Below are 26,537 nucleotides of genomic sequence, written 5' to 3' on the forward strand. Positions count from 1 at the left end.
ACATTTACTTTTCAAAACAGTTGCTACAGTATAAAATACAATTTTCATCATTAATTTCCCAAAAGATTGTTTTAAAAAATGCTTCTTTAAAAAAAAAAGCAATTTTGCTTTTCTTCTTAATCTCATTTCTTAAATTCATAACCCATTCGTAAAAATTCTGACAAAGAAAGATAATCAAATTTCGTCAGCATTGAATTTGAATTAAAAATCACCGTCAGAGAGAATTGAATTTGCCGTGATTATTTTTATCTTCATTTATACTTACCAACCGCATTTCTTAAATTCAATAAAATTCTCACAGTGAATAATAATCAAATTCCGTCTACATTGAATTTGAGTTGAAAATCACCGTCTGTGAGAATCGAAATGCCGCGATTACTATTTTTATATTTATTTATTTATTTAAATATTGTAAAAAAAGAGCACCGCGTATCATTTCAATTAACAGTCACAATTTCTGTCATTAATCTTACATGAACTTGCACCATTTTACTTCTTTTCATAACAACCGCATTTCTCAAGTTCAAGAAACTTGCTTCTTAACCTCTTCAATGACGAACGATTAAGACTTTTTTTCCTTTCAATGGATATGATGTCGCTTTCTTTTTCTTATTTCTTGTTCCGACCAGAGCAGCTCTCGAGAATTGTTTTTACACACGTTTCTTTTCATCGTTGATATGGCCTTCATAATTTCGAGTTGTATTTTGCAGCGAAGTTTTTTCGTGAGATCGTAGCTGGTGGCCACTTGATAAACTTCCTTCTTATTTTTATTTATTTTTATTTTTTTTTGTGTATTTTCTTCATTGTAACTGACACCTATAGAGCATTCTTAGAGTTGTTAGTCGTTCTCGTATGAAATGTTTGAACTTTTTCAGCCATTCAAGCTGGTGACAAATTTATTTAATCCAATCTTCTTCCGTATCGTAGCATAATAATACCATAATGTAAATATCTGGAATAGTACTCAAAAAACTAAACTAGCATTAAAGGGTCCAAACCTTTCGTCTGCACTTCTGCTAAAACTATCGGCACTATATTTTTCAGTTGGCTTTTATTTTCCATATTTTGAAGGTCAAGAATCCAAATCCTTGTCGAAAATGACGAATTCAATATAATAAATTTTTTTAAAAAAATCACTACTTTTGAATATACCAACAATACTGATTCCGTAACTTAAAACATCGTGTGCTCAAATTATTAACATATTATTAGTTATAATAATTCAAGTACCGTTCATTTGATCAAAAGTTATAAGGTGGTGTCCTTTTTTCGCACTGTGGTAATTACAATAGCGTAATAATTTTTAATAAAATTATATCTAGTTACAATAAAATAACTACAATTTTAAACTAATAACGAAATAAAAGCTTTCATATCGGCATTGAAAAATATAATTACAATTACATAATACTTACGTATTATGTGATTGTAATTATATTTTTAATGATAAGAGAAAAAAATATACATATTTACAATGTAATAAATATAATTGTATAATAACATAATGAAAATGTACATATTCAAATAACTACGATAATACCATATTTAAAATTTATTACACAGCAACTGAGTAGTATTATCATAATAAATTCAATTCGAGCAGAACAAATCGAAAAAAAGATGCATAGAATAAGTCTCATATGAAATTCTACCTCTATTAAATAGGAAGCAATTCAAAAAGATTTACTTTTTTTATATCTTTTTTTGGATAAATTTAGTATTATTATTACGATTTTAAAATTGTTTTACATTTTTTAGCTTCAGAATTTTATAAAAAATGAACAAAAAATGGTTGAATAATTTCTGAGATCTCAAAGATCAAGATTAAGTTTAATAATTTCCTTAGAAATGTGATTAAAATTAGTAGTTAGTTTTCTGTACTTAGTTTTCTTAATTAGCTTACTTTTGATTTCTTTTTTACCGGATTACAATCAAATTGAAGTCTTCGAAATAAAACACGCTTTCAAATATTCACTCATAAATTAAATAAAAATAGTAAATCTTTAAGGCTAATTTTGTATTCAATCATGAAGAATGTTCTCAAATTAATTTGAAAAAATAAATAAATGAAAACAAAACATAAAAAATAACTCATTAATAAGTTAGATAATAAGTGATATAATAAGAAAATACCCAATGAAATCAATTACTTTGGGCTACCAAAAGAAAATAATGATACACAAAAGCTAATAGGTTTTCATACTCACATTGACAACATTATAAATCATTAATTCCTTCCTCGACCTCATCTCAGATCGGGAATAAAAAAAAAGATATTATTTATATTAAATCCTGTCAAGTAGCTTGTCTAAGGTGAAAACTCCATTATTCCAAATTGATATTTATGTTTTTTTGATAGAATTATTATTGAATCACAAATGGTTTAATTTCCGAAAAACCTTCATTATTCTTTTCGTGACCATTCAACAAATTATTGCTTTTCTGCTATTTACATTTAATAGTGAAACAATTATGGTTTTTTTTATCCGTTTTTTGGTTAATATAAAAGGTAGTAATTTTTATGAGATCACATCCGCATCTCAAGGTTAAATGGGCCACTATTTAATCCCGTGATAATGCTTGTTGAATTCAAATTAGTTTGTTAGATTTGCAGTTTGATGGAATTATGATTCACTATGTGTTTTGAACGTTTCTATAATATTTATGAAAAGGTTATTCTAAGTGTTAAATGGAGAAAATTATGCATAAAAAGGGATTTTGCATCTGTTTCGATTATTGTTCTAAAATTAAATCTATCTTGAAGAATGAAGAATCATTATTCAATGCATGTAAAGAACCATTGCGAAAATTGACGCCATTTGTTCTTGTTTTAATATATATTTAAATTTATATCAGAAATTTAAATTATCTATGAAGTTAATAATCTATGACATTACTTTTACAATGTTGTTGATCAAACAAACAGCTTATTTAGAATATCTTTCAATTTTTAACAGCGCAGAATAAAAATTACAAAAAAGCGTTGTTACAAAATTCCATGAAATACCATATTATATTTAATAAAAATTGAGACTATTATTAGTAGTTTCCAATAACTTTTAATAATTCCAAAACATCATTAAGATTTACCATACTTAATTCTTAGTTATATGAAATAAACGTTTGATATAATTAATATGCATACGCTTAAAATTTTCGAAAAGATGTGCTACAATTGATAATATTTGAATTTACTAATTCAACCGTAGGATATATATTGTGTAAATGAATTCCTTATTGCTACTATTTGACAACGAAAATATGTTGTGTATTATTATTATTATTATGTATATGAGTTAAGATAAATGTTTTGTTTAGTTGGACTTTTTAACATAATTTAATTAATTGTTAAATCTTAATTTAATTATTACACGGAGAAGAAAAAAGTATAGTCAAAGCTACGAGAAAATGATAAATATTACCGTGTTTCTTTCTCTATGGGAACACCAAGCTCAGTAATTTTTACCAAAGCGCTTTGGTAACTAACAAAATATAGATTGAAAACAAAATATAGTTTTATAATATGCAATAAAATTTGGTATAGTTTGGTAATTTTATCATGATACCTTAGAGCATAGCATAAAAAAACATTTATTTGCTTAAATATACTTTTCGGTATTTTTTACTAAATATGTGGTAATAAGAACTATACACGGAAGAGCCATTACATTATGACCACTCTGCTAATAACATGTAGGACCACCTTTATCCCTCAAAACTGCTAGCATCCGCCGTCCACAAGGTGCTGATAAGTAGTCTGAGGTATCTGGTACCATGCGCTCACCAACTGGTCCTGCAATTCCCTCACATTGCGAGGGGGTAGCGTGGCAGAACGAATTTGGTTTTCCAAGTAGGACCACAAATGCTCTATTGGATTAAGGTCAGGTGAATTTGGGGACCAAGACATGACTTGAAAGTCACTGGAATGTTCCTCGAACCAATCCATGACGATTCGACACTTATGACATGGTGCATTATCCTATTGGTAAACACCATCACCCGCAGGAAAAACTGTTGCCATGAATGGGTGAGCCTGGTCTGTAACTATGTTCAAATAGCTTACAGACGCCAGGGATTGTTCTATGAGGATTATGAGTCCTAATATGCCCCATGAAAACATTGTTCCTGGGCGAGAAACCATGAAAACCTGGGCGAGCCCATTGTTATAGATGGAGGGTGGTCATAATGTAATGGCTCTTCGATGTAATTTTGAAAAATCCGAATTTCAAGTAAACCATTTACCATATGAAAGGAAAATATTACTGTCTATTTTGGTTTTATTAATCAGAGTTATTGTTTTTTACCAGAAATGTCACAACCATATATTACGGTAAATTTAACAGAATTTTTTTCTCTGTGAATAAATCGAAATTTTACAACTTTACTACAATGCTTAATGGTACTTGGTAAATTATGTTTATACATATATATATAGTATTATTATTACTATTAATCATATTTGACAAAGCTATAGTAGTTAAATAAAAATACAGCAAAATAATCTCTAAAAATGGCTTACATTCCTCACCGAATAAATAATTCAAGATCCACACAATATTTGATCATATTTTGTTTTCGTTATGACTAGCTTATGCTTATTTAGTCACGAAACTATTCGCTCTGAGATTGATCAGGTATAAAAACTTCAATTAAGGCTTTTCGATTTACGTCCGCTTATACCGAATACTATCATTTAAGTATTATTATCAGGCAGTCACTTTTATTTTAATACTTTTCTCAGTAAATGTAATCATTCTTTGAAAAAAAAAATCGAACTCAGGAGAATTTTTTGACTCTTTAGAAACATTATTAGATAAATAAAAGGTATAATGCAGAATATGGGTGTCACGGAACAAGAATCAGGAGTTATCTTAGGCCTTAGCACGTTAACTGTTTATGTATGAAACTGCTCTAATATGTTTTCTAAAAGTAATTAATGCATAATATTCCTTGTGGTCTAATAAGTATTATAGTTTTCAGTCTCTACATAGTCTGGATAACTATGGGAGGAATTTAAAATTTTTTACCGAATCCAGGTTAGTTCCATTAAAAACATTTCACAAAGTGAAGTTTCATCTTGAAATTATGGGTCAAATTCAAATTTACTAAGCTGCATTAAAAGCCGGTCTTCAGCTATGTGGCTTGTATATTTAGCGCAGTTAATATAATGAATGGAATATAATAATAATGGAAAAAAAGGCTGAATTTAACAATACGTAAGTTTCATATAGTTATTTCTTTCTTATAAAAAAAAATATTTAAAAATCGTGAAAATAAGAAAATTCAAATATTATTAATTTTTGTACCGCTCCCTCTAACACAAAACATTCTACATTGAGTGCTTAAACATTATAATTTTTTAAATATTAACAATGAATGTTTTCATACTTTGTTCAGGTATCTTATTGCTATATGCTGATGATTTAAAACTTGTTTAAAATTGAAATGTATAATTTTGATATTTAAAATTTTGAAATCAATAGCCTTAAAAGTATATATATAGTAAAATATTTTGTATAATTAGTAGCACAGGATGTAGTGTTGAAAAAATATGCATCTTTTTCTATCCTATTATACGAGTATAATTAAATTAAAAATAAGATATTTTTTGGAGTTATGCAACAAGAATTACTGTAAGAAAGATGCGAAAAATAAAATAGCTGGCTGTCCGATTTAAGAGCCATTACTTTTAATTAAGCTATTTATAAAATAGAGCAGTGTCTATGTAATTTACATTTATTAATAAATATATATTACAATGATGCTTTTCCGGCTTTCAACTTTTATTCTGATTTAATAGTTTAATGCGGCGTAAATAGTGATGAATCAGCTATAGAAACTAGTTTATTAAAGTTGTCGGAAACTAGTATCTTTTCTAGCTTTTTTTGTTTTTGTATTTTAGGAAATGAGGAAGTTTTCTTACATATTATTATGTTTTCATATTTTAAAGTAAATTTTAAGCTTGCATATTTTTTATTACTTTACTTTTGGTACTTATTCAAAAAAATCTAGATTTAGAATTTTAATTTGTAAGTTCTCATATTATGAAACTATATTTTATAGTTAATTTTACCAAAATGAATACCAAAGCACTTCGGTAAAAATTACCGAGCTTTGGTGTTCCCATAAAGTGTTTTTTGGTGTTCCCATAAAGAAGCAGGATAAATTTTACCATATTCTGGCAGTTTTGACTATACTTTTCTCTCAGTATTATCACTAAATTAGGATTTTAAAATTAATTATATTTTTCGTTAAAAAATACACTTTAGCAAAACATTTATATCAACGTATCTACATAATAATTATAAATAAACATAGTTTTGTTGTATAACAGTTACAATATGGAATTCAATTACACAATATACATCCTACCGTTGAACTAATAAAATCTAACTAAATAAAAAAACTAAAAAAAACTTATTTTCAAACTACGAGAAGCTACAACTACTTAAATTTGTGTTAATCATCACGAGTTTTAGAAATGCGTGTATTAGAAACACGAAATGAAGATCAAGGGGGAGGGCTGATTTATGTCCATGAAAAATGATTCTGAGAAACAGTAAATTTTGCGAAAAGTGATCCTTTTTCTCCCCATCGCACCCCAACTTCACTGTGTAATAATTCTTGGAAGGAACCGATTTTCTACTTTTTTAATTTTTCAAAACATGGTAATCCTCAAATGCAAAAGATGGCGATTCAAACGTCCTTTTTGTAAAAAATTATATTCTATTGTTTTTTTTTAAATAAATAAATAATAACTAAGCTGACCCTCTTCCCGTGAAAACTGAAAAACTGGTTGTAAAGTTTCTAAAAGAATCTTCGCAAACTCTCAGCTTTGTCTTTCCAATTCAATTTTCTAAGGGCAAAAATTTCTGGCAGAGATTTTCTAACAGAAAATTTAAAGAGTAATAACAATTTAAAAGGTATAGTAGCAATTTTTTGATATTTTCTTCTAAAAACTTTAATTTTTCGCATGATGGTGGTCAACTTACCAATGAGGAATATTAATATAACATTAACATTCTCTTTTAAACCGATTTTATAAATCTCATATTTCAAATCTGAAAGGGGTTTTTACTTACTAACCGATTTCAAAATTTCTGTCTAGTTAACTGCGCAATCAGAAGAAAACCATTTTGACCACAGTGTTGGTTTAGGAATTCCCTTAATTATATCGTATATTTAATCTTAATTTCTTCTGGGTTCTATTTTAGTGCAACATTTGTAAAAATCTATGGATAATTTATGCCTTACATAAGTATGACTTATCCACTTTTTCTTTATCAATGTCTGTATTGCTTTAGGGCAGGCATTGCTAAAATTGCCCAACAAGGATGTGGTATGGCATGTCCGCTTCCATAGAATCATCACACATGCAACAAACCATCAGAATAATAATTAGAATATTGCAGGAATTAACATTTGTATAAATATGCAATTCAACATCATTTCGATCACTTAGTTTCGACTCAAATGGCTGAATTAAATATGTCACTAGGTGAGAACGTATATACAGTCAAAAGTAAATTCGCAGGGAATTCACATTCCTTATGTAAAGTTAAAGTTTTATTAAAAGGTTCCTTGTGTAAAGTTAAAGTTTTTTGCAAGTGTGCAAATCTAACATTCAAGGTTTTTAACACAATCAATAAAAAAAAAAGCTTGGATGAAAAAGATTGCAAGTAGAATTTTTTTTCGAATTTTGTAACATTGATTTTAAAAAAAATATAGCAACAAAATAAGGTTTTCACAGATCACATTTTCTGATTATAAAAACCATCTTATTAAATTAGCTTACAAAAGAATAAAAAGTTTTATATCTAACAAAATAAAATTTGTTAACACTCATAATGACATCACATTCGATAGACATCTATAATACTCATGATGAATATCCTCAGTGGTAGACGGATCATGGGTTAGAGTCCTCTTGCCGTCAGGCTAACCGTGGGAGACGTTCATTGGTTTTCTTCGACGTGTAACGCAAATGCTGGTTAGTTCCAACAAAAAGTCCTCCACGAAGGTAAACTTCTTCTAATACTTCATCCAGGAGTTCCCTTGTCTTCTGCATCGGGTTCAAAATTACAAGACTTCGCAGTTGGACATTAGAAGTCGTAAATCTAAAATTGGGTCGGTTGTTCAACGACGGTTATAAAATAAAACAATATGATATATGAATATAAATTTAATCTATAGTAATAAAAAATAATCCTTTATTTTCTGTTTTTAATTTTCCGTATAGCAATAAACAACATATGCTTCAAAAATATAATTCAATTCAAGAAATACCCCAGTTTAGTTATAAGTTTGAGAATAAAATGCTGCAATATGAGAGATGAGAAATTTTGTGAACAAAGCCAGTATTTTATTTATTTATTTGTCCTAAATGCAGATTTTAAGAAAAGTAATACTGAAAAGTATTTTCTTTAAGAAGAAGGAAAGAAGCTGAGGAAAGTAAAGTAAATGCTTTAATTTTTTATTATTATTATTGCCGATTATATCTCAGAACCAATAATCATCAGAAATGATAATTCTTTTCTCGAAATTAACGAAACAGAAAAATATTTTTTCTTCACGCATTTACCGAACTTTTGTTGCGAGGCTTCAACAGTTTTTCTCACTATTACAGTTACAAATATACAGCTTAGTTTTTATCTCATTGCAATGCACGCCCTTCATTAACAATAAAAGATAGCTTTCAGTTCTCCGGATAAAAACCTCTTTCATCATTTCAAGTAATAATACTAGGTTTGAGTTTTAAAATAAACTTTCGAACTTATCTTTTAGGCTATTATTTTTTTTCAAAAAAGTTATTGACCTAGATATTTTTTTTAAAAAAGTGTATTGTATATATATTTTTTTTTTTTCATCTATGAAAAGTTTTCCCTATTTGAAGACTTGATCATTTATGTTTAGAATTGTTCGGAAAAAGTTATTGCGATCAGCAAGGGGTTAAAAATCACCAATTTTCGATGCTATCTGATCAAGCGTATAAAGTACGGACGGAATTAGTAAGCATTTAAGGTCATGCGCCGTTTTTTTGTAATCTTGTCTTGACCTCTTTGTTGTGGGCTTCTTTTCCAAATGGACTTCAAATTCTCTTTTCATTTTGTGTGTAAATGGACTTAAAGATTTCCTGGCGCAGTCAAGTTTAAAAATAAGATTACATGAAGCGTAGTACCGATTATATATTGTATAGAATTTTGGTTTGAGCTAGAATTTTGATACTCTTAGTTCAATTGGTTTTAAATTAAACAATATCATCGTCTTCATTTGATGCTAGCTAAGGTTTTGAATTAAGCCATGTTACGGCTTATGCTGAACCTTAATACCGTATAGTTAATTTTAAAAAGTTCAACCTCAATAACATGTTCAACTTAACTTTCGAGGTGTGAAAGAAATTCGCATAGGAAGGAAAGATTTAAAAACTCATTTAATTAAAAAAGTATATGGTATATAAATTAGAATCCGATGCATTATTCAAAATTTAAGTTTGTATTTAAAATTTTTATGTTTACATAAACTTTCGTCACAAATCACGTGATTTCATGGCGAAATGAATCTCAAAAATAACAAAATACTTCTCATAGATTGCTGAATTGTCCGAAATTAGTTTCATTCTGAGAGTGTTGTGATGTATCGAAAAAAATCTTCATTTATTTCGTAGATCTTTTAAAATCTTCATATTTCAGTTTCAATGTCTGATATTATTATATATTAATTAGTGTTGGATATTATTACATTAAATGATATTATTATGTAAATATTATAGATAAATAAATTTGCATTTTATTAATCTTACATGGTTATGTACTACCATCTAGCGCTAAATATTCTATTTTTCTAAAATTACAAAAACAAAATTTTAAAAAAACATGCGCGAGGCAATACTTAGAATTAAAGCTTTGTTTCGTGCTATTATAATATCAGTAAGTAACAATTTCGTAAGTTGTTGACAGATTTAATTTTTTTTACCTTCAAAAAATCTATAATTTTTCACATAAGAGCATAAAATCTGCTCTAAGAAGAGATTTAAGAATATTGAATGGCTTTATGTTTTCGGTTATAAACAAGTGATACGTTTATAGTTTAAAGATCCTGAGATATTTTTTTTATTCTTTTTACTAACTTGCACGTTCGTTAAATCGCTTCTAGTTTTACTTCAAACATAGTTTTCATCACAATTTAGTTCTTTTTTCCTTTTTTTTTTTTTGGTGCAAAAAATAACATATTGTTTCGGCCTTGAGTTTGGCATAGTATAGCGACATCAGCTCTTGTTCATCAAATCCTATATTTTTTTGATGAAAAATTAGTTATATAAGAATGACGTTGGCATGTGTAGGGATTACGTTCAAAGTCGCCATATTGTTTTGAAACTATTTATGATGCTAATTATATTTATTTTTATTGTGCTTCCTTTTAAGGATGAATCGTGAAAAAATAATCAACCTTGATGTGTTTTACCATCTAATAAGTGTTTTATAGATAACAACATAAAAATTTGCTTATCATTGTTTTGGATTAGCTGGTTATCATAAAAAAATATACTGTCACTTTTTAAAATACTTACATGATATTTTCAATTATTATTAAGTACTATAGTAGAATACATTATTCATACATTATAGTAGAATACATTATTCATTTCTGTCCTTGTATTTCTGTATTTATCAGCGCTACTGAACTGACGATCATTGACAGTCGATGATCATTAATTTGCCAATTAAATGATATGGTAACTTCTGCCTTTCAATGTAGTTTATATTGTTTTTTATTGGCCGGTTATCATAAAAAATATACTGTCACTTTTTAAATTCTTATATAACATTTTCAATTAATTAGTACTGTAGTAGAATCCATTATCCATACTGCATTTACTAATGCTTAAAATAACTGAAATCAAACTAATGTCTTTAATTTCTTTTTCTCACGCAATTTAATGGTCAAATTCTATTGAAATAGAAACTTATATATTATTGATGTTCAAAATGATCCTTTATATGAGGCTATTCTTATATAAACAACCCTGAATCTTATAGTCGTCAATGCAATTTATTTAATATTTCATACGAAAAACAAATATCGCGCGAGTCTCCACCCAGACAAATTTTGCCACACCCTTAATGCAATGTTAAAAAATATATCTTGATTTAAAATATTTTTTAATATTCTTTGTAGGTACTTCATTTTCCTCGCCTAAAAAGCAACTCATTAAGCTGTCAATACTACGTTTGTTAACAAAGAAACGTTCCCAAGATAAACTCATAGTTAGCAAATAATTTTTACAGGCTACCAATAGCAAAAAAAAATAATAATAATAATAATTATTATCATTATTATTTTATATAAAAAGTCTGCATTAAACAAATCCTATAAAAATAAAATTAATCCATATTTTTTAACATTAAATATAACCGTATTTGGAGAACGTGCATTGAGACATGCTAAAATCTTGTTGTCGAGTCTTTGACTGGAGCCAAAAACGTCTCGGATCTGGAGAGAATCTTAAGTGATCAGGGTATTTGTAATGCCTGATGAATGTGTGAATATGATAGATGAACTGCACAATGCTCATTTATTATTATTTACCCTTTCCATTTTACCCTTTGGAACCTGACTGGACATATATGTCCCGTCAGACTTTCCAAATAGACTGTTGGGCAAAATAGATCCCTCTTTAATGTTATGTTTGCACATTACAGTCTCTTGAACTTTTCTCCTCCTATTTGAATAGTTAGCAGCTATTGTAAAACTACATGTTTTAGAAAGTTTGTTATTTTATTACCATCCGTTACCGACAGATGCTAATGGGACAACATATGTTCCTCTCAAAAAGACTAATGGGACATTAATGTTCTGGAACCTAGTACGAGAAATGAGTCCAAAATTTAAAAACACTTATTTGTATTATCCTTCCTAAATCAGCACAGCAGCTTAGTATAGGCCAGTATCCTCCCACTAAGTCGCTTACATTTGGCGCTATCAAACTCTAGATTTCTCCATCTATTGATGCTTATGATTTTAACGCTGATTTTCGAAGCTCTGTCGCTAAGAAAAATAAAAAAAGTCATAGTGTAAGTGCCTTACACTTGAAGCAATGCCATGATTTTTAATTATATATAATCTTGACGCGAAGAATTATCTGGTCTTTAAAACAGACTAATAACTTAAATATTTTAAAAGCTATTAAACTTTTGCTAAAAATCGCTAATTTGGCGACATTTTTCCACGTAGGTAAGAATTATCAAACTCACTGCCTTATTCTCAGTTTTTGCAAATTTTTATTAGTGTATGTGATGTATACATTGGAGTAAGTTTTTGAATATTAAAAAATTAGAAAGCAAACGCCTTTAATTTTCACAAAACTGTGGCTTTTCTCCATATTGACGTTTTGCACCATTTTCAAAATAAGCGTTGACAGCGGTTAGATAGGTTAAACTTCAGATAGGTTAAACTTGGCTTAACAGTCATGAGTAACAGTTGCAGACTCACAGCTGTTATAAAAACAGCATATTATTAGTAAAAAGCACCATTCCATATTACGACGGAGCCTACAAAAAACAGCCATAGATCTTTTTCCGCAGAATCAATACAACTGGTATTTGATGTTCCCCTTTTTCATTTGCCAGTAAGCTTTCCAAAAGTCAGCCTCTTAACAACTGGGTCACCATCGTCCTTTCTATAGATATATGTGACCCAGACAGGGGCGTACGCAAGGGGGGGTTTAGGGGTTTAACCCCCCCCCCTTGAGCTCAGACAAAGTGAATTTACAAAATAATACAGACAAAAATAAAAATTTTAGTAGAAATTATGCGGGTTATTATTTTTTAAGACTATATATTTTTATTTGCCTTATGCCTACTTTTTTTTTCTCACGGTATTTCTCAGAATACTGATAAAACATTTACTATAATAGGGTTGTATTTTTGAAACCAAATTCACGTGATACTGTTACGGGCGAGCCCCGATCACTGGTTCCTTTCTGACCTGCCAGTCGCGATAGTTTTCGAGACTGGCTGGCATTCGCGAGGTCTGGAATCCTAGACGTTCTGTCGTCTTTGAGACAATTCGAGAATTTTGTAGATGCGGTTAAAAAACATTATATGAAAGGGGGTTACATTTATTTTCGATTTTAGTCAGACTAAGAGTTATCTCTGCCGCTTGTCATTCGGAGCTTGTTTCTAAATCTGTTTTGTTTTGGAGACTCTGTGCTCGTTGAAGTTATTCATTCCAGCTCGAAACTTTGAGATCGTAGCTTAGTGGATATTTCTGTGCCAATATATATGTATATATTTTTGCTGTTCTTGGATCTTTAGGATGTCTAAACGCAGGAATTTAACAATTTTTAATTACTTTGAGAAAAAATCACGACCTGAAATTAGTGAGGTGACAGCATCTAGTACCAATGTAAGTTTTTCTGTTGAACAGAAATGTGATACTTCCGTTGAAGAAAACGTTTCTAGCGTAACAGAATCTGATGAATGTGAAAGCGGCCCTCAAAGTGTTACTTCCCACTCATATGACATTGGACTTTTTTCAGAAGATAATACATGCGAGGATAAAACACTGGATATACTGAAAAATGTTTGGGAACCCAATCCAGCATTTGTTTTTCCTGAAAAAGGAAAAAGAAAATTGAAATTTCAGTACAAATGGCTTTATCGCTGGAAATGGCTTGCATATTCAGAGGTTAAGGGTGTTGCTTTTTGCAAATTTTGTGTACTTTTCGCCCCAAGTGGTGCCGGTTCTGGAAAGCAACCTTTAGGCCAACTGTGCAATGTAAAATTTGACAACTGGAAAAATGCTGTAAAGCGATTTTCTGAACACGAGAAATGTCTTTATCACAAAAAATCGATCGAAACTGCTGGGACATTAAACGATATGATATTTGGAAAAATGAAACCTGTGGATGAACAAGTTTACAGTGCAGCAAGCAGAAGAAAATTAGAAAATAGAAAAAAGATTACTCCAATCATTGAAACCATCCATTTTGTGGAAATCAAGGTCTCGCTCTAAGAGGACGTAAGGATTCGGGAATAATTGCTGAACAACCAGGTGAAGAGAACGACGGAAATTTTCGGGCATTGCTTCGTTTCCGGAGTAAGAACGATTCGACTCTTAAGAACATTTTGGAGTCAAGCAGAAAAAATGCTCAGTATACCAGCCCTCGATTTCAGAACGAAGTTATTGAGATTTGCAATATTTTAATCCTGCAAAAACTAGTCAGCAAGGTTAATGATGCAACTTGCTTTTCCATTCTTGCAGATGAAACAACTGATATTGCAGGTATAGAGCAATTATCGTTATGCGTTCGATATGTCGATAAAGAAAATTTTAGCATCACCGAACAGTTTTTGCAATTCATTCCGGTGCATGACTTAACCGGAAAAGCAATAGCAACAACAATATTAGACCAATTACAGTCTATGAAAGTTGATATAAAAAAGTTACGTGGACAGGGGTACGATGGTGCTGCATCAATGAGTGGAAAAGTTAAAAGTATTGTCCCATCAGCACTCTATGTACATTGCTCTGCTCATAGCCTCAATTTGGCTGTATCAAATGCATGCGAAATAACTGACATTAGAAATTGCTTAGGGACAATTAAAACATTATACGACTTTTTAAATACGCCAAAAAGACAGTATGTCCTATCTTCAGCAATAGAGGAGATGGAAAACAGCTCTAAGAGGGAGAAAATTAAACAGCTATGTGCAACCCGTTGGATGGAAAGATACGACTCAGTAACCGCTGTGGTGGAACTTTTCGAGCCTATCGCCGAAACACTACAAAAAATATCAGAATGGAAGGATAAGGAATCAGCTACCCAGGGTGAGCCACTTGACTGTGCACAGTATCTAATTGCCAGTTCATAATATCTCTTTTGTGCATTTACAAAGTTTTCACCATAACAATCCATCTCTGTAGATACCTACAAAAAACAAGCATAGATTTGATAGAGGCAGTGAGTCTTGCAGAAGATGTCATTAAAGATCTAAAATTAATGCGTGAAAATGCCTCTGAAACATTCTCGGAAATATTCAGCTCTTCTTCTCTAATGCTAACAAGCATTGGATCTTCCACTTCCATGCGAATCCCTAGAATAACAGGAAGACAGAAAAATCGCGATAATTTTCCCTCATCGACACCGGAAACATATTTCAGAGTTAGTGTTTTTATTCCATTTATAGAAAATTTTATAACACAATTAAACTTAAGTTTTGTATTGCATCGTGATATTTTGAAAGGATTTCAGTGTCTTCTACCTGCCGATCCTTTCATTTGCCAACCTTCAAACATAAAGGCTTTTGAAGCATTAGTGGAATTTTACGCTGGAGATTTGGATACCTGTGAAGAAAGCCTTAAGTCTGAACTAAAACTCTGGTATAAAAGATTAAAAAGGATTAGTGAAGACGGAGGTAGTGTTCCAAAAACTGCGGCGGATGCTCTTGGAATGTGCAATAAAGATATAACACCAAATATTTTCAAACTCCTAGAAATATTGGTCGTTCTACCTGTTTCAACGAGTGCAAACGAAAGATCCTTTTCGACTTTGCGCCGTTTGAAGACTTATTTACGCAACTCAACGAGAAATAATAGAATGAATGGATTGGCGCTCTTAAGCATTCATAGAAAATTTACCCCAGCTGTCGAAGACATTTTAAACGAACTTGCAAAAATACCCCGTCGTTTGGATATTACAGTATAAATCAATAAATTTTTAGCGTGTTTGTATACTGGTTTAGTTCCCTATTTGTTGGTAAGTCATTTTTTAGTTAAATTCATTGGTTTTCTATGGAATATTCACATTTATATGGTTATTATTTAGGTAGCTGTTACAGTATGAGTAGTTTCTTCTGGCTTGATTTATTCCTACTTTTTAATAAAAATAAAATATTTTACCTCTTATTATAAAAAAAATTATATTCTTAAACTTAAAAGATAAAAGCAAAATGTAACTAAACAATATTGTCGAAATAAAAAGTCAAAATTGTCTAGCTGTCTAAATTAGGGAAGTAATAGTGCTTTATTACATACTCGAATTTCTTTTAGTAATTTCTGAAAATTATGACCCCCCCCCCCCCTTGAAAAAATTCTGCGTACGCCACTGGACCCAGATATCATCTTCTATAGGATCTAATAACTGATCAATGAAAAATAAATATGCTGTTATAAGAAAAGCGTTCTTTTATAAAAGTTCGAAAATAGTCTTGAAAGGATTATTCCTAATACAGTATTTTCAAAGACTTAGTATACTCTTTGTAATAAATCCATTGAGAAATACAGAATTACATCAAGAAGTATGGACTGATGTCTACTCATTACTAAACGAAAGCAAGTAACATAAATAAGACAACAAGCAAAAATTTTCGATATCGAAGAGAAAACCAATAAAAATTTAAAATAAAATTCCACAGCACAAATAATTCAATTGCTAGATTTACAAAATTTTGAAAAGATATCTTCGTGATATTGTACAACCTAGAAAGCGACCATAAACGAGGTGAAAATTCACTATTAGAGGACAATTAACACCGTTTGCAGTGCATTTAAACTAACCTTCTTATAATACTATAGTTCTCAACTTTTAATAGAATATTGAACAATAACTAATACCGATATGTTTCCAGTTGCCCACTCTTAAAATCCAAATCTTGTTCATGCAGCCAGTGCCCAACATACTTTTTATACAAATTGCCACAGTAGATTCCCGCGCTGACGACTCCTTTTCTAAAGATCCACATATAAACGGGGAAAAATCAATTGTAACAGTTTTCGCATGCACCTCTTGTCCATGCCTGCAATCGACTTGGATCTGCTGACATGAAATATCATCATTTGGCAGACAGATCATGGGCTAGAGTCCTCTTGCAGTCAGGCTAACAGTGGGAGGTTCTCGTGGTCTTCCTCTGTATGCAACGCAAATGCGGTCTAGTTCCATCAAAAAGTCCTCCAGGAGGGCAAATTTCTCCCAATACTTGATCCAGTAGTTCCCTTGTCTTCTGGATTGGATTCAAAATTACAAGGCTGCGGAGTTGAACATTAGTAGTCGTAAACCCAAAACAGCATCGGCTGTTCAGCTATGATTATTAAAAAATAATTATAAAATCTGCATTTGTTTGTTTTTAACAAGATTATAAACAATACTAACAACCTTTGGCGACAACCTTGATCACCTTTCAAATTTGTCTTGTACAACGTATAAACTTATATAATAACCAGGGCAAATGCACAGCACAACTGCATTTAAATATTCTCTTCCTCCAATCTTATTGCCTTAATTAGTTTTAAACAGTAAATCAACCGAGGTTTTTTACTGTCTTTGTCCACGAGGTACTTTGATTTCAATTTTAACTTCTATCAAGAGATGTCTGAGATATTTTCAAAGTTCTTTATTAATCTGAACTTTAATAATCTTACTTTTAGTAATCTAATCTTTAATAATCTAATCTTTAATAATGTTATCTTTAATAATTATATCTCTATCTTTAATAAGTAGTAATCTGCCCAGCAGCCATTAAATTACATAAAGCAACGTAAAGATGAATTCAAGACATGCCATCATAGTATGCCAGTAGATGTATTAAAATTATTCCCATCTCTGTCATGAGATTAGAAAGATAACTCATGACATTACATGCTGTACTACTTCCTCACGCACCCCTCGAGCCATAACTTGAGTACCATATAATATATACATACTATTTCTCGAAAAGGGCAAGGTCCATCACGTAGCACCGTTTATGATTTATGCAACCAATTAATCTAAATAATTACCGAGTAACTAACTTTTTATTTCAATAAAAATACAAAATCATTTTAATTAAATACTTAGCGTATGACTAACTATTAAACATTACTTAAATTATTGCTTAAGACAACCTAAAGAAATGAATAATATTTTTAGTATTTGCCAAAGGATAAAGAAATAATGGAATTTGTGGTGGTACATAGGAAAAAATTAGTAATTCCATTAATGTTTCTTATATGGTAAATTTTAAGGTTTCAAGTACTATGAATAAAATGTGTCACTTCCATCACTCTTTGTTTTATTGGATTGTTAAATAAATTTTTTCCGTTTTTTTTATGTGCCACCCTGTATGTAAAGAGATTATTGCCGACAATGGTATGCCTGGAAATGACGTAGTATATCTTGACGTAGTCTTGATCCTAAGTCAATGACGTAGTCTTGATCCTAATTGGTTGTTGAAACATGGCATTTGTTTACATTAGCAATTGTTCTTTCCATTCTATTTCGAGTAAACCAACCCATCAAGTATGAAGTATCCTGACGCATCAATTATTCTGACATAAAGATTTCAATTATTTCACTATATTACTTAATACAAAGACACGCACGAAGTCATGAAAAACATACAAACTAATTATGCATCGAAGTTGCCAGGTACACAAAACAAAAACATATCACTGTTACAATAAAATACGTAAACAAATAATAAATCGAAGTTAAGTAAAAAATTTAGACGAGAAAGAATTATATTTCAATAAATTCGATGTGTGATTCGGAGCTGTAGTTAATTAACTTCACGTTAATTACCATTCTAACTTATGAGGAGAAACTTAGCTCAACTTTAACTTGCCATTTTGCTTATAAACGATCAGCTGGTTCTGACGTCATAGGTCACACGTGTGGGTATCTGTGATCTTCTTGAAGTGCAAGTACTCAATTCTATAGTAGCGGAACATATTACAGATCGTAATATCCTTAAAGTTTAGGTGTTACTCGCATAGTGTAAAACACATGATAAACCTAATTTTATTTATTATAATTGTTGTTTACCAAGGATGAGAAAGAAAACATCATTATGTAGAAATATAGAGTCATTGTTATTCTGCAGTCAATGAAACAAAGTGTTTATTGTCATTATTCTGCATATCAAGTTTAAAAACAAGTTAATAATTTCGAATGCAAGTTTTTGAAAGACACCTCTATTGTTATTTCCAACACTCAATTTGCGGCTCCATTTTCATAATAAATCATGTCTCCCACGTTCATCTGTCCGGTCAAACAACAATATCAAACCTTGAAAGATAACATATTTAATTTATAACTTTTTGCTCAAACAATATTGTTATAAATTTGTGTTTGTATTTCCAGTAACTATTGTGTTTAGCATTAAGGGTATACCATTTAACTTTACATTTTGTTCCATTTACAATTTAGCTTTTCGTAAAGTTTTATAAACTATTCAGCTTTGCATGAAAATTTATTATATTATTATCTTGGATGATATAGAAGTTTTCACATAATATTTTTTGATTACACATGTTTGCGACAATGTATGGAATTGTCTTTATTATTAAATGGGTTTGAATTAAAAACTATGAAGTTAAGCTTGTAACTAAAAGAAAGAGTAATAAAATAAGTAAAATAAATAATTAAAAATTACTAATTAAATGTTTTAATTAACTCATGGCTCGTGATGTGGTTAATTTTTGGTTATAAATGGTACAGTGGTACAAAAGAGTCATGCATGACCAACAGATCTCTCCATCGTACGGAGCGATTGAATTGATCGACTACTGAAATTAATATTATTGAATTGACTCTTAAACAACAAATAACTTTCTTAACAACTTCATAATATTCACTCATAAGTATTACTGCAATGAAGGTAATATTTTTTGCTTCGAAAACTGTCCGAAAGTAGTTCGAAAACTTTCTTAAAGGGAATCGCATCGCATTCTTAGGCACTAAATTGAACCCAAAAAGAGTAAGACCAAATTTATTTCTAAAAATGGAAAAAAGTAAAACTTTTTTTAAATAAAAATCTTAATAATTTAATAAATAGAATTTAGTTGCCATAATTTTTCATGTTCAAATACGAGAGTAAGTATTCTGGTTCGATTATTGGCTCTAATTTCTACTTTGTTTGGTATAAAATATTATATTGAGAAGACGCATGGAGAAAGTGATTTTATGTGCATTACATATAAACAAATAGAAGTAATCTTAAATATAGTAACTTAATTATATACATGACGATCCAAAACCTTGACAAACGTTCGTTATTTCCCCCGTTACCTGTAACTAATCCCTCGAAACCGGTACCTTACCCCTACATTTCCGCCCCCTCTTTTCTTCTCACCCCTGTTATTTTGTAAACGAAGAATTTTGTCGAACTTTCTGTGTAAATGTGGTTATTTTCCTACTGTTTTTATAGTATAAATTTGTAATTTTACTGCATTAAACTTTTCGCTTAAATTTTTCATCCATTATAAAAAGAATCTGATCTATAAAATAAAAGTCCTTGGCCTTACATCATTTGTTTGATCAGTTGTGTTGTGTGGAAATTTTCGTTAAGCCACGTGCTAAAATTCCTTCATTACTTTTAACGTAGATTGTTGAAGAAAAATGTAAGTAATATTTCTGTCTGAAAGTTTTTTTTGAATTAAATTTTTTTCCCCTTAATTAATCTTAATAATCTTGATAAAATAGTTTTATTATTCTTGCAATGTGTTACTAATAGTGTTTAAAAAAATGCTGTTATGTTTGCCTTGTATTATTGCGTCATCAACATTGCATTGCATAAACTGGTGATACTTATCATTTTATTAGAACACAATCATTTTTTTAGTAGCCCCCATGTATTTTTATTGGTAAATATCCTCTTAGTAGGAACTGAATGTCGTGTAAAAGTGAATAATAATTATGCTTTTATAGTAAAATCATACTGAAAATAATTTTAATTTAACTTATTGAAATATTTTTATTAGTTTTATGTTATGTTTCTTACATTACAAATTAAACTTTTCCATTAGCATTTAAATTATTCGTTAAATCTATAGCAGAGACTATTTGCCAAATTTACTTTACTTCAGAATTATACTACTTGTAATAATAACTTCAATTTTAAAACTTAAAACAAAATAACTCAAAAAATTTATGACAATCAGAATGTCACTATTGATTCGCATCAAATAAGGAGAATAGCAGGCCTCGAAAATTTCTTGAATCAGGGGCAGTAACTATTTTCTTAATTTAAAGAAATTTAAGCGATTTGCTTTATAAACTCAACACTAGATGAAGGACAGAGATTACCAAATGAAACAATACACATAAATATTGTATTTGCTCTTTTTTTTAAAATTAACTTCTAAATTTAAATACATCGAATAAGCTACTTCCTTAGGTACGAATTCTGAACTATTTTGGTCTCAACTTTTCCCGTAAATTACGTAACTTTTCATTTTGTTCTAGATATTCTGTACACAGTAAAAATTTTGGTGTTTAGTTATCAACATTCTTGATGTTGGGAAAGATTTTTTTTATTTTTTTTGTTACAGTGCATGTAGTTTTTATTTACTTTTCCATTGTTACAGTTTTATTTATTGATTTTTTGTTTGATGTTTAACAACAACACATATTTTCATTCACTTTTTGATCAATTTAACGGCTTCATTGCAAAAAGATTTCGCTTAAAAAACAAGCACATTTTTTATAATATCATATTCGCTTTAGCACTTTTTATGTTTAAATTTTAATATTTAATTCAAAAGAGAACAATTTTAGTTTAAAAAATTTTTCATGGAAAAATAACTAAATAATTAATTGAAATAAAAAAATAGCTTTAATTTTTATATAGTACCCTTTTTTATCGGTATTAATAAAAGGTTCATAAATTAATTCTTTCTTTGACCAGAAATAAAAGCATAATTTGGGGGTCAGAGAAATATGCTGTTTTCCGTTTTATTTATTCGTTTTTAAATACTTAAGTCATAGTTTATTTATTTACTTATTCATTTTGTTAATTTATTTATTTTTTTCTGTTAAAATATGAATGAAATAATTTATTAATGAAATAATAATATGAATTAAATAATTAATCATAATAATCAATCTTTTATTAAATAAAGTCTATAATGCAAAATAAGTTAACCTTAATTTCCAGTTATTCAGTATTTTATCATAATTTGAATTTTAAGGAATTTTTATATTTAAATCATTCTTTGTAACATTAAAGTATAACTACAAACAACTTAGTCTAAGCCATTCATTTGTTTATTTTATAAAGCAAAAATATTCTTTTGAAAATAATTAAAAAGTACTATTTTTAATATTTTGTTATAACACTTGTATATGCCAATTTTATTCGTATATGAAAACTTAAGGAGCGTTAAGGAGATTATAAGAAAGACAAAGTTATTCCAATATTGTACCTTAATTTCCTGTTATTCAGTATTTTATCATAATTTGAATTTTAAAGAATTTTTACATTTAAATCACTTATTGTAACATTAAAATATAACTACAAACAACTTAGTCTAAGCCATTCATTTGTTTATTTTATAAAGCAAAAATATTCTTTTGAAAATAATTAAAAAGTACTATTTTTAATATTTTGTTATAACACTTGTATATGCCTATTTTATTCGTATATGAAAACTTAAGGAGCATTAAGGAGATTATAAGAAAGACAAAGTTATTCCAGCCTGTACTTTACACCTGTTCAGTTAAAACCAAATAACATTAGGTTAGCTCAAATTTTTGTTTTAAAAAAATGATTTTTCTTAATGTTGAAGCAAGAAAAATTATAATATTAATTCAAAGTTACATACATATTTATCTGAATGCATCAAGTTTTGAATGAAGGGTTATGTATTATTATGTATTTATATAAGTCAAATAAAAAATAAGAATTGATATGTTGGAAGAATTTGATTATGTTTATAAAAGATACTAAAAAAAATATCCATTTGGTCCCGGGTTTTATTGGGTATTTCTGAGTGGTTTTTTTTTTTGGGGGGGGGGGTTAAGAACCCGGATATTCGTGTTTTGTCAATTTTATATAATTATTTTCCAAGTTAAGTATAGTTCTGTACTTAATTTATTTAATTTACCTGAATATTAAAAACAGGTGGACCCTGAACGCCCAAATTTATTACAGTGTGGGAAATCAAAATCCAAACATCATACTAGAAAACTTCATGAGAAAGTGACTACAGTTTCTCTGAACACTTACATGTGAGAAACTTCTTTCAAATTTAAATCATGCTATGGGTCAACATACAGAATGATAGGTTGTATAAATAAAAAAAAATCACTTCTTTATATTGAGGTAGACCGCACTGCTGCTGGACTAGGAAGATAATCTTATATGTTTGAATCTTTATGCCGCGTTTTTTTTATAGATAGATAAGAGAAATTATTTATACCATTGTTCATCTTTATCTGTTTGAATAGAATTCGAGTATCAAACAAAAAAAATTGCATTTTTCTTTCTTTCTACATTCGTTATTATCGATATTTAAAAATTAAAAAGGGTGCCTTCATATGTCAATACAAATCAATTGAATCAGATAGCATTAAAGCCTTCGGTCAACAAATGCTTCCGAAATACTTATCTTTAATCTCTACATACCGGCCTTACCCTCGTAATCTTTTATAAATTGTTAAATAAAACGTTTATTGACTCTTAGATTAAGGGTTTGAAAGCAAATTGTACATTCGGTTTCTTAAATCGGCATTTCTAAAAGCACTATAGATAGCGTCATTTTGCGGAAACTTAATTTCCAATTATTTATTTGAATTTAACGAATGATATTCCAATTCTCTTCTCTTGTGCTCTCTCTATCTTAACATCAATCACCATATGAAGCATTTGGGTAGTTTGAAAGGTTGATACAGTCAAATTTTTAGTAAAATCCGAAATAGCGATGAGTAACGAATATTTTCCGTATCCCCCCAAATGAATTTCCATTGAAACAATGTACTCGTATTTAAAATATAAATACCATCGAACCTCATCGAAGCTTCATATATTACTAATGTACCACGTTATACAAACGTTTTAGTTCAGATAAACAGTAATATTAATTGTGCAGCCAATTTTCCCATCTTTTCTAAAAGAGAGAGATATATATAAAAACTGTTACATGTCCTCACATGAGGATACTGAGCTGAGATACTGCCAGCTAACCAACTTATTAATTCAGTTATTTTAAATAAATTCACTTACGTGATTAAGTAGACGTAGGGCTCCCCTCTTTTGTGGAACAGTTTTGTAACCCAAATCATTCTGGCTGTTTTGAGAGAAAAATTGAAGCGCTGGTCTTTCTGTAATTGGAAGGGCTTTTGGACCGGCTTCAAGAAGTAGTACTGATACACAACAATCTTCAGAAAGCCGAGCTGCTATCGTAGAATTTGTTGCTCCTGCCCCAACTATAGAAAGAAATTAGCTATTGAAATATCATTCACCAACTTGATAACAAATTTATTTTATTTCTTTGTTTTCGTTTTAAACCTATTGCAGTTTCAATTAGGGGATATTTTTCTAAGATAACATGGTGATGTTTGTTTTAATCGCCATCAGTGTTAATTTAATGTTAGTGCTTATTTTCTAATGGAAAAATATCTTTTGAAAAATTGTGCTGTTCCTGTTGTTGGGTACAATACTAACTTACGGAGGATAAAACTCCGTTTGTACTGGCCAGTTAATTGTGCTAAAGTCTGTCTAAATATCTTTTTCTAACGATATTGAGATGAGTGGGAAGAAAACTTTACAACTACCTTTAACGTATCTTTCTAAACTATGGGAAATTCCTGAACGAGATTAGTGAACTAGAGCATTGGTTGAATATGTCACTATAGTAAAGTTTGACTTTAAATATTTTGTTTAGATATCAAAAGAATAGAATATTGCCTAAATAATATTTGACTAAATTGTAAAAAAGCGAAATTGTTTTTAAGAATTCAATCGAAGAAAAATAAAATTAAAATCTCTAAAAAAAAAAAAAAAAAAAAGAAACGGGAAAATAAACAAGAACACTCGCAAAACAAAGAAAAACTGCAAATGCAAATATTACTTACCTACCATGTAATCATACTTCGATTTAAAATTGTTCGTAATTTTGGGATTATCAAACGCTAATGTGATAAAAAGAGGGAGAATAATTCTAGCCAATGGAGGTATAGCTGCTGATGTGAGTGATGATACAGCATTTCCAACTATATTCCCCATTTTTGATCCTCGTCTGCAGCCCCTGATAATATGAATTTGTTAAATCTCTTTGAGGATTTATAACAATAATTAATATGATACTGACGTACAATTCATAAACATTCTTTTATTTCATGTCCTCCACAATGCTTAAAGTGAAATACACAATACTTACTTAGTTTGGTTTCATGTTCTTAACAATTAAATATTATTATGAGCAATTATAAATACTCATTAAATACCAATTATATTCCCTAATTAAATATCATAGTAAGGGAACTTCTGAAAGGGCATTCAACAATACACTAAGTGTTCAGCGCATGTGTATTTTGGATAAAAGTGTAATGAAATCGAAGTGCAATGAATTTTGAATTATTGATTCTAAATTAATTCAAAAAAGACTTTCTATATTTTAATTATAATGATATGCAGTATGCAGTTTAATGTATCAACGCAGTTTAATTTATCTACATCATAGCTTAGCATTGTTTGCTTTATTCTGCATTTCGCAATAGTACCAGCCGTTCTTTGTAGTACTAACAGCACATTTCTGACAGCTGTTAATTTATGACCAAACAGTCAAATAATTTTTAATATTATTTTTAATATTTTTTTATTATAACTCTTGTCAATTTTTCAATCTCAAATTTTTTTGAAAGTTGTTAGATATGTGTGTTTATTCCCGATCATCTTCCTATTCCCTATATTTTTGTTTTAAAAATAATCGAATAATAACCCTTATCATTTGCGTTTGGTAATGTAATTTCTATAATAATAATTAAAAAGAGTAAGGAAATTGTGCGAGATACTTAAAAAAGACTTTTTTTAAAAGAAAAATGATACTATACTTAAATAAATTTTCTGATGATTTCTTAGTTTATATAAAAAAATACAGACCTACTAAAAATTTATTAAGCCTCATTCAAACATTTATTTTTATTATCTCTGTAATACTAAGTAAAAATATACGTGTTAATGTTTCAAAATTTCTTATTTTAAAAGAAAAAAATTATTAATATTTATTAAAAAAATATTGCACCAATCAAAATAATTTTATTCAATCCCAAGAAATATTTATTTTTCTCATTTATGCTAATGGACACCGAATTATTCCCACATTGAACTATAAATTACTCTTACTTTTGATATGTCAAAAGAAGCAGCGGCAAGAAAAAAATAAATACATAAAGAAAAGTGTGTGTTGTGTATAAGTGCGGTTTTTTACTATACGCAGCAAAACATTCCCGATCACAATACGGTTAGAAGTAACGAGACTCAGGGTGGTGGTACTTTTTACGGTAAAATCCATTTTCACAGGAATGTGTTACGGAAAAAGAATTAATATACCGTAATTTTTACAGTAATAATTTCTGTAATATCACTGAATCACTCTAATTAATTAAATATTACTGCAAAAAGTCCGGTAAATTTTACAATAAAATTGGATTTTACAGGTAAAATTGATTTCACGGATGATGAGCCTAAAGTGCGGATGCTTTAAACGTAATTTGATCCCGAATTTTTTGCACTGTATTAACCTTACATTATACATTTGTTTACTTGCAGAATATTTTCTTA

At 29.4% G+C, this 26,537-nt stretch overlaps 1 protein-coding gene across 5 annotated transcripts in view; it reads left to right on the forward strand.

Moving 5' to 3' along the window:
- Window positions 1-26,537, forward strand: part of LOC107438242 (growth arrest-specific protein 2) — a 193,436-nt gene that overhangs the window by 76,845 nt on the left and 90,054 nt on the right. Inside the window, exon 1 of one of the 5 annotated variants that reach the window (XM_016050469.4) lies at window positions 20,113-20,376. The exons of 2 other annotated variants lie outside the window; for them this stretch is intronic. The gene's annotated coding sequence lies outside the window, so the exon portion shown is untranslated. Of the gene's footprint in view, window positions 1-20,112; window positions 20,377-26,537 lie in introns of those variants that run through there. 2 more of the 5 variants (XM_071179982.2, XM_016050471.4) reach the window with 2 other exon arrangements.

Source organism: Parasteatoda tepidariorum, chromosome 1 (assembly GCF_982258835.1).
Source record: "Parasteatoda tepidariorum strain Cologne lab strain chromosome 1, Ptep-v5.0, whole genome shotgun sequence".
In the NCBI taxonomy this organism is placed as follows: Eukaryota; Metazoa; Arthropoda; class Arachnida; order Araneae; family Theridiidae; genus Parasteatoda; species Parasteatoda tepidariorum.